Genomic DNA, 7629 nt, shown 5'->3' on the forward strand with positions numbered 1-7629 from the left:
CAGTGACGCCACTGATTGGCACCACGTTTGTAGCCATTCATTCACACGGAGTATTTTTCTTTCCCTTTCTACTCCTCTTCTAAGTACCGGAAGGATGGATGAAAACACTATCTGGGCCCTAGTCCTTCAGTTTCCTTCCCAAAGCTTCAAAGTCTATTATGATTTCTTCATAGCTCCATTTGGCAGTATATTTGTTTCCACATGGATGAGGAGAAAGGGATACCTGTCGGTGGGCTTGATGAATGATGGCAACCCTTCCGTCACATCTCTAATCCATCCTCCTGGTAGACAGCATACCTGGCAAGTCCAATTAATTGTTGTGTCACACCACACCCAGTGGTGTCAATGAAATTAAGCACAACATGACGGTATATTGGTCAAAAAGCAGCAGTTTCATAATGCATTAGGTACTGAAGTAAGAAAGGAATGTTAGAAATTGGGACAGAAGCACTACCAGTATAATCAGTAAAACTAACACAATAAGCTCATGTCTGAATGCAACATATATTGATGCATATACTGTATATGCTAAGAAAGGGTTCTGAAAACAAAAGGAAAGAGACATTCCAGTTGTTCAAAGAAAGCCATACAGGTATTTAGAAATTTATAGCTTAACATTACTGCATTTACTGCAGTAATTCAGTATTTAGACTGGCAATGGTATATACAACATTTGAAAGGATATGAATGTAACACTCATCTGGCGACACTTCAGCTTTACAAGAGAATTATACAGATGGATGCCTTGGCCTAGTTACTACCTCTTTTCATTGTAATTAAGGTTTCAAAGAGCTTCTTCACTATACTCAGCCATTTTATAAGTTGCCAAAGAGGAATTATTTCTCCACAGTTACTAGTATCTAAGACCCACGCAAGAGGGCAATTTAAGATAATGATGATACTGAAAGATTCCATGTGTCATTCATTTGACAACAGGCATTTGAAGAAGTCCCTGGCTGCAGGGATGAGACTGTGCTGGGACCATCCAGGGGCAAGCATTTCCACCTGCCTTGCCCCACCCCTCTGCCTGGGCCTTATCAGGAGGAGCTGCAGGCTGAGTCGTGTTGCTGCAGGGATGAGACTGTGCTGGGACCATCAAGGGGCAAGCATTTCCACCTGCCTTGCCCCCCACCCCTGCTCTTCGTGACATTTTTCTGGGGACTGCCCTTTACCAGGAAGATGAATGCTTTTGGTTTGCTGTTCCTGATTTTTTAGAGATGTTAGGACTTCGTTAGTTTGATTTTTTGTGTGTGTAAATTGTATTGTTTTTATTTGTATTTTGTATTTGTATTTTTTTGTGTGTGTAAGCCACCTTGGGGGCCTATTTGGCCGAAAGGCGGCCTAGAAATAAAACATTACATTACATTACATGCCAGTAATTATACCCTGGATCTTGCTCATGACTATTCAGAGACTCTCACAGAAATACACTGGTGAAAAATATGCAAGGGTTATAACTCTTCAATTAAAGGACATACATGTGTGCATTGAAAGGTAACATTCTTCTATGGCTTGCTCTTCTTACATTACATTATGGAGAGTAAAAGAACCATATTAACATATCTAAATATATAGGGTTGTATTCAATGTAGTGCTAAGGAGATTGTTCTGTCAGCACAAGAATTTCACAAGACAGTATGATCTCCCCGCTTCTTCCCCCAAGCACTGTTCTAGGGGCTTCTTTGCAGCATACTTGGAGAATCACGGAGGGAGGAGAGGTGGCAAGTCCCGTTGCACTAGTTGGAATCCTTGCACTGGCTTCCGCTAGCGTACGATAGTTGAACGGCCTATATTAAATTATATAGCCAAAAGAGAGGCTGTATACAATAGCCAGAGTGGATTTTTCACATTAAGCAATATTAAATTGAAAATACCCCCATGCCATTCTGAGGCTTCCCATAAGCTCATTTCAAAACAAAACCTTACAAAACTTATAGTCCTGAATTCAGAAACGCTTGCTTAACAACCCTCTCAATTTTCATGGCAATTCACAAAACAGTCCGAGAGAATAGAGAATTCTGTCTAAAAAGAGGGAGAAAAACCCTAGAGCCCTTGTGGATTTTTTCTGTCAGAGTTCTCATAATTTGTTGAAATTGATTAAAAATCAGCTATGTTCACAGATAACCTGTAATCCTATTACTGACCTTGCCCCATACTCTGACCTTCATCTTCTGCAGTTTAAAAGTTTTTTAAAAATGCCTGGCTCAATGATAATGTCGGGCATGCTCAGTAAGAACCAACTGTCACTGTTCTAAAAGCCAGAGTCACAGCTGCTTTGTTTGGCTAATCAGGGGGCCACATCCACACCAGACTTTGATTTCATGTGAGACAGTCATGGCCTCCCCCAAAGAAACCTGGGAAGTGTAGTTTGTGAAGGGTACTGAGAGGAGACTCCTATTCTACTGACAGAGTTCCAGTGGCCAGAGTGGTTTAACAGTCAGCCGCTCTGATTGAACCTCTGTGATGGGAACAGGGGGTCTCCTAGCAACTCTCATCACCCTTTACTAACTACATTTCCTAGGATTCTTTGAGGGAAGCCATGACTGTCTAAAGAGAAATAAAGGTCTGGTGTGGATGTGCCCTGGGTCAGATTTGGTTTAAATTTGGGTAGGAGGCCAAATGTGCCTGCTGTAGAATAAAAAGGTGGAGGAAAAGCTGAAAGCAATTATACTGTCCACCATGTTTTCCTTTTGGAAAGGAAAGGGGCTTCCCCTCTTCCCAATGCCCACCCACCCAATCTCCTCCCCTCCCTGCCCCTCCCCTGGGTCACTGTTGGACTACAACCTGGGAGACCAGGGTTCGAATTCCCACACAGCCATGAAGCTCACTGGGTGACCTTGGGCCAGTCACTGCCTCTCAGCCTCAGAGGAAGGCAATGATAAACCCCCTCTGCATACTGTTTACCATGAAAACCCTATTCATAGAATTGCCATAAGTCAGGATCAATGTGAAGACAGTCCATTTCCATTTTCAAACATGATTGCACAGAAATAAATCCCATTGAACTCAAAAATATGCAAATGATCAAACCCACCCTCCCTTCTCCTCCCTCCTATCTCCTCCCTCCTATCCCCTCCCTCTTGCACCTTCCCTCACCCTTCTCCTTTGCCCCACCCTCTCTTTCCCCATCCCCTCTTCCTCTTCCTCTTCCCCTTCTCCCCCTCCCCTTCCTCCTCCCCATTGTCAGTGTTACTTATCTTAAGCATGATTGCACGGGAGTAAATACCATTGAACTCTATAAGCATGCAAATGATCAAACCTGCCCTCCCCTCCCCCTTCCTTTGTCCCCCTCCAATCCACCCCTCCCCTCCTCCTCCCCATGGTCAGTTTTACCTATCCTAACCATGATTGCATTGGAGTAAATCCCATCAAACTCAATAAGCATGCAAATGATCAGAACTGCCTTTCCCCTCCTTCCCCTCTTCCTTTTTCCTCCTTCCCCCCTGGTCAGTTTTACCTATCCTAGGCATGATTGCACAGGAGTAAATACCACTGAACTCAATAAACATGCAAATGATCAAACCTGTCCTTCTCTTCCCTCCCCCTCCTGCCTGCTCCCATCCCCCTTCTCCCCTCTGCTGTTCCTCCCCTCCCTCCTCCTCCTCACTCCAATTCCCCTGTGGACAGTTTCACCTATCCTAAGCATGATTGCACATGAGTAAATCCCACTGAACTCAAAAAGTATGCAAATGATCGATCCCTTCTCAGCAAACTTGCACAGGATTACATTTCTTATCTCCTGGATTAAAAAGCAGGGACATTCACTAATAGGCAAATAGACTTGTGGTTTAAGAATGTACCTATAGCCCATAGATCTTTCTATCCAACTTTAAAAAGCAGGGAAAATGGGCAGCTATAGTGAATGCACCAGGGGAGCAGGAGCCCTGACTTCTTCTTTGAGATATTGTACTGCCCTACAAATTTGTCAAAATGCAAACAATTTGGGTTGGTCTTTCACAGTCCAATCCACTTGCTGTGAAGCTTGGAAGAATTTGGTAGCATGTGCCTCTGAGCATATGGTGAATAGTGGCAACACCTGCAATCAGCCCAAATAATAGAAAGAAGACGTGCTGTGCTGATCTTGTTTTAGCAGGGAGGAAGCAACATTATGAAGACAATTGATATAGTTCAGATGGTCACTGTAAATATGTCTGATTTACTTTGCAATTTTAGTGAAGTTTCCTATAGGAAATCATTTTCTTTTGTTTCTATTTCTGTGAATATGTGAAGTACAGCAACACTTTGCAAAATTTACACTAAAAAAACTCCAAGCATAATTGTGGAATAATGGCACTGACTATTCTGCAGAATAGTCTCCAGTGGATGTCAGAAGTGTCTCAGTTTGCACATGATAAAACAGTGGGAGGTGAAATATATTCTAGCAAAATTCTAGGTATGCTCTACGTTTTTAATTGACCATGCCCACCTTGCCTTAAATGAAGTGGTTGAAACATAGCAGGTTGAAAACATGCGTCCTCCTTTTTCTAACAGCTAGAGTCATTGCTGAAGTAACATATTGTAATCAGTCTGAATTTACATTAAACTGCAGTTTCAGATTCAACTGTTAATGCACCCAAAATAAAAACAGAACATAACCCGTAATTTGAAACACAAAAGGCTATCTTCACCACCATATGACATTGACCAATAAAAAGGCTTTGTAATTAATAAAAATAAATTTGACACAGATTTCTAGGATGAATAATGAGGGAAATAAAATTTTCTAGATTAGATTCTCTGTAGAAACATTAGTAACACAGGAAAGAAGCAAAGTAAGAAGAACACCAACATACAAAAATATAATTCTCCATCTTTGGAGATGGCAGATGTTGCCACCACTCGCCATGTTACCCAATTCTTCCAAGCAACACAGGGAGTGGATTGGACTGTAAAAGACCAACCTAAATGGTGTTTGCATTTTTACAAATTTGTAGGGCAGTGCAATATTTCAGAGAGGAGGTCAGATCTCCTGCACCCCTGCTTATTTAATTGCTGCCCAATTTCCCTGCTTTTTAAAGTTTGATAGAAATATCTGTGGGCTATAGGTACGTTCTTAAACCGCAAGGTGTTTTTCCTATTAGTGAATATATGTTAAATTTCTAATAGAAGGCAGTAGCAGCACAGAGAATGTTATACTAGTAAAATTCTGAAATGTTAAAGAGTAGCAGCAATGTTATTTCAGTTACCCTTTCAGTGAGATGTTTTAGACTACAACTACTTCATGTAATGGAACTTGTGGCCACCACCTACCCACATCTTCTCATTGACATTTAAGGAAGTTATGTGATCTGATGTCATCATGTTCAGAATTTTGCCATCCTTCCATTGCTTCATTGACTCCACATCCAAAGGGGGGGGAATGCTGCCTGTAATGACATATCAAACATCTTCTTTAACTAAAAATGATTTATGTATTTTATTTGTTCATTTTATTAATTATATTCCACTTTTTGGCCCTCAGTGGACACCCCAAAGTAGCCCACATAAAAACAAATTTTAAATAAACTTTTATGGCTATTTTAATTATTTTAAGTAAACCGCTTAATTTTAAAAAATGGATTAAGCAGTATGTCGTGAGCCAAGCAGGGAGAGGGCAGATAGACAAGAGCACAATAGAGGATGAGGACTTGGACTGGGAACCCAGGGAGGCGGCAGACAGTAGGGTGGACTCACAGGGTGCCCCAGCCCCCATCTGCGACAGCTCAGGCCCCTCAGCTCCTGACTCCCCTGTTGAAGTGCCACCTGGCCTGTCTGACACTCTCCAACTGGACAAGCCACCGCCAGAGATTTAACACATCAGACATTTCCCAACCAAGCATTGCCCAGCTTCCCATGACTAAACTGACAGTTAGCAGCCTCCCTCTATTCGAGGGGGAGGCTGAGATCAAACCACCTTCACCCCACACTCAGAAGAACTTGAGGCAGGAAGTTCAACAGACTAAACTGAGGTGGAGTCTTCATTTGCATGCGCAATCCAAGCCTATTTAAGCGGACTGGGAGGGGAACCCAACTGCTGAATCAATGTTTTAGAGTTGCAAAGTCATGCTTAGTTAGAGCTAGAACAGAGCTGAGTTCCTAGGAAGAGTAGTTAGGTTAATGAGGCGAACTGCTTTGGATGTATCTATTACTTTAATAAAAAGAAAAAAAAGTCACAGCGAAGTCTGAATCCCTCACCTTCAGGCAGGACACAGTATATAAATATTGCCAAATAAAATAAAAATAAATTCAAATACAATAAATCTGAGAACAGAATAAAACCAACATAATAAGGGGATTAATCACATCCCTACCAGCTACACCTCCACAAACGCTGAATACAGCAAACAGTCAGAGCCATATAGGAGAAGGTGGTCTTGTGCTATTTAAAGCTTTATGTGTAAGAATTAGCACTTTTCAGTGGATTTGCACCCAAAAGTTTTTCTGTGTTTCAAAATGTATCTTCATGTTACAGTCTGGATTCAGCCATGGTTTTCAACGCTTTTGTAGGACATGATCTGCTAAAGTCTACTTGATTGCTAAGACTGGTTCAATTCTGCACTGAAGCAGCCAGGAAGTTTGCCACACATTTAAGGACAAATCAGCACAGGGCCATGTGAATCAATTATAAACCACGTACAGCAGTGTAGCTGAGCCAAGACAGGTGGGGTAGAGCACTGTTGCTTTTCACACAGTGGGAGCAATGATGTCATCTCCCAGGATGCTATTTGCCAGTCTTCTGCATGCCAAATAATTAAATAAGCTTTTCTCAGGAGGCAAGCAGGTAAGGCAACACTAGGAAGAAAGCCATAATATAAACCCATCAAGATGATGATGATGATTACTTATCCTTCTTTCACCATTAGGTCTCAAGGTCCCAGGGTAAGTGACAGCAATTTATAACTACAATATTAAAATAAATTTAAAACAAATTACAGACAAGAAAATAAGGTAGGTCCTATTCAACAATCCCTCCTAAAAGAAGAGTTGGAAGCTGTTAGGAGCATACGGAGCAAGAAGCAGAAACAGTAGTCTGGGTTCCAAATACTTTACTTGTTCCTTGGTAGACAGGCAATACATGACAGTAGCATACTCCAACATACATAACATCTCCTAGCCTTTTCCCCCACACCACACATTCTTTTCCTGCGGTTTTATGGACCTTGGGCTTGTTTAGTGATTAGTGGCTCCAGCTGCTTGATTGCTGCAACTTGAGCCTCGTTATCTCCCTGGCTCTTCTTGGAGTTGGCTTAACTCTTTCCTTCCTACTTTGTGGAGTAAACTCTGGCTCTTTATTCTGCCAACAGTCCCCACTGTGCTTCACAAAGAATACATACATTATTTACAGAACATTTGGTTACATTGTACATTGTATTTCGTAACATTTATTTCACAGGTATACAAGTTCAACTTATACCTAGTTCACTTATTTACATTCGATTACCAAGTCATCCAATTGTTCCACATAATCCCTGCCCCCGTCTAGTCTCGCGAACCAAACTTTAAAATCCTGTTCGGTCCAGTCATCGTCCTTTTATATGTTACAGATGTTATTGCTCTTAGTATCTATTTCCTCTTGCATGGCTGCTTGCCATTTTTCTTTTTCTGTTTTAGGGAAATCATTTAGTACTTCATAAGATGTGGGCTCTGCTC

General features: G+C 41.6%; 1 long non-coding RNA gene across 1 annotated transcript; it reads right to left on the reverse strand.

Moving 5' to 3' along the window:
- Positions 1-1416: 1416 nt before the first annotated feature.
- Positions 1417-7102, reverse strand: LOC133384372 (uncharacterized). Its single transcript, XR_009762537.1, has 3 exons — positions 7030-7102; positions 5251-5366; positions 1417-1787 (listed from the first exon to the last, which is right to left on the reverse strand). It is a non-coding gene; the product is annotated as an uncharacterized LOC133384372 (long non-coding RNA).
- Between the last annotated feature and the right edge of the window lie 527 nt (positions 7103-7629).

The sequence above is a fragment of the Rhineura floridana genome, chromosome 4 (assembly GCF_030035675.1).
Source record: "Rhineura floridana isolate rRhiFlo1 chromosome 4, rRhiFlo1.hap2, whole genome shotgun sequence".
Lineage (NCBI taxonomy): Eukaryota > Metazoa > Chordata > Lepidosauria > Squamata > Rhineuridae > Rhineura > Rhineura floridana.